We start from the raw sequence: 2488 nt of genomic DNA on the forward strand, positions 1-2488 counted from the left end.
TTGTTGTTGTTGTTGTTGTTGTTGTTGTTGCTGTTGTTGTTGTTGTTATTGTTGCTACCTAGTGCTGTTGTTTCTTAACAAAAATCGATAGATCAATTGCTAAATATTTAAACAAACACTGCAATAATGATGATGATGATGATAACGATTTCTCTTATTTGTCACAGGGGGCATAGAAGGGGGGTGGTGGAAGGAACCATCCTGTCTACTATAGGCACCAGACCTGCGATTTTGAGGGGAGGGGGAGGGGGCTAGTCGATTACATCGACCCAGTGCTCGACTGGTACTTTAATCATAATAATAATAATGATAATAATAATAATGATAATAATAATAATAATGATAATAATAATAATAATAATAATAATAATGATAATAATAATAATAATAATAATAATAATAATAATAATAATAATAATAATGATAATGATAATAATAATAATGTTTTGTGAAATAACCACTAATGGACGACAAAAAAAAACAATGAATGATATACAACAGCAATAATAATAATAATAATAATAATAATAATGGTTTCGAATTTTGACACAAGGCCACCAGTTCTGTGGAGAGGGAAGGTGGAAGTTGTTAATCGGTACCATTGTCCCAGTATTTGACTGGTAGTAGTAGTAGTAGTAGTAGTGGTAGCAGCAGCAGCAGCAGCAGCAGTAGTAGTAGTAGTAGTAGTAGTAGTAGTAGTAGTAGTGATGTTAATGATAGTAATGACAACAACAATGATGACGATGACAGTGACGATGATGATGATGATGATGGTGATGATGGTCTGCCATATTTGCCACAGGGGCAGCGTCAGATGGGATATGAGGGAAACGTTAATTACAAAGACAGCTTAGAATTTGCGCGCACGCGCGCGCCTATGTGTGTGTGTGTCTGTGTAGGGGGGAGGTACGGGTTACATAAAAAAGAGAGAGAGAGAGAGAGAGAGAATAAGACGGGTAGGGGGTGAGTGAAGAAGCAAACAAAGATTTCTAACTTAAACAACAACAAAATAATAATAATAATAATAATGATAATAATAATAGTAATGATAATGATAATAATAATGATAATTAATAATATTAATAATGATAATAATAATAATGATAAGAATAACAACGTTATCTTTTAAAGATTTGTAAATGAGTGTTTCGATTCTTTGCATCCGAAGAAACCATCCCGAAATATACAGTAGCATTGCGTTTAGAAAGCAAGAATACATACAATGCCAACATTAACAACTGTACTAATAACAGCAACAATTTCTAATAATAATAATAATAATATTAATAATGATAATAATAATAATAATAATGCATTCTTTTCGTTGCGCTACTTACCATATTTTTTTAACAAAAATCCATAGGATGTAAATGTCGCCAAATAGACAGGTATATAATGAATAAATATATATATATATATGTGTATATATATACTATATATCTGTATATGTATATATATATATATATATATATATATATATATATATATATATATATATATATATATATATATATGTATGTATATGTATATATGTATATGTATATATATATTTGTATATGAAATATATATATGATATAATAAGATGTAATATCTCGATATAGGTAAATGTATATGTATATATGTATATATAAATATGTATATATATATATATGTGTATATATATGTATATATATATATATATATATATATATATATATGTATATGTATATATAGACGTGTGTGTATGTGTGTATGTATATTTTGTTTGTGTTTAATACAATGGGAAAAATAATATTGGGGAGATATGAGACAGAATTGTAAACGTTTTGTCCACAGCGCGATTTAAAAGTAGTATGAGAGATGGAACAAAAGTGAGGGAGCGAGAGATTGAGTGAGAGTGTGAGAGAGTGAGTGAGTGAGTGATTGATTGATTGAGTGTGTGAGTGAGTGAGTGAGAGTGTAAGAGGGAGGGAGGGAGTAAATGAAATTGTGAGAGCGAGCAAGAACAAGAGTAAGAGCGTGGGAGAGAACGAGTGAGAGGTGTGAGAGAGAGAGAAAGTGGAAGAGTGAGTGAGTGAATGAGTGAGTGAGGGATTGAAACAGTGAGTGAGGGAATGAGTGAGGAGTGAGAGAATAAATGAAAGAGATTGAGGGAGAAGTACTGATTGATATGAAAGGAAGATTTACTTATAAGTGAATGAGAGAGGGAGGAAGAGAGAAAGGGAGAGAGAGAGAGAGAGAGAGAATTAGAGAAGAATAGAAGTGTTAGAGAGAGAGAGAGAGAGAGAGAGAGAGAGAGAAGGAGAAAACGATAGAAATATACGTTAGGGTGAGGGAGAGAAAGTGTAAAGTAGAGGAGGAAAGGTAGAGAAATGTAGAAAGCGATAGAAATATATTAGTGAGAGAGGGAGAGAGGGAGAGAGAAGAAAGGCGTAGGAAATGGTAGAAATATATGCGAGAGAGAGAGAGAGAGAGAGAGAGAGAGAGAGAGAGAGAGAGAGAGAGAGAG

The 2488-nt window shown here is 32.2% G+C and overlaps 1 protein-coding gene across 1 annotated transcript in view; it reads right to left on the reverse strand.

Moving 5' to 3' along the window:
• LOC106878623 (plexin-A1) overlaps window positions 1-1465 on the reverse strand; it is an 803747-nt gene extending 802282 nt beyond the window's left edge. The window contains exon 1 of the mRNA XM_052967952.1: window positions 1338-1465. The gene's annotated coding sequence lies outside the window, so the exon portion shown is untranslated. The remainder of the gene's footprint in view (window positions 1-1337) is intronic.
• Between the last annotated feature and the right edge of the window lie 1023 nt (window positions 1466-2488).

The sequence above is a fragment of the Octopus bimaculoides genome, chromosome 5 (genome assembly GCF_001194135.2).
Source record: "Octopus bimaculoides isolate UCB-OBI-ISO-001 chromosome 5, ASM119413v2, whole genome shotgun sequence".
NCBI lineage: Eukaryota > Metazoa > Mollusca > Cephalopoda > Octopoda > Octopodidae > Octopus > Octopus bimaculoides.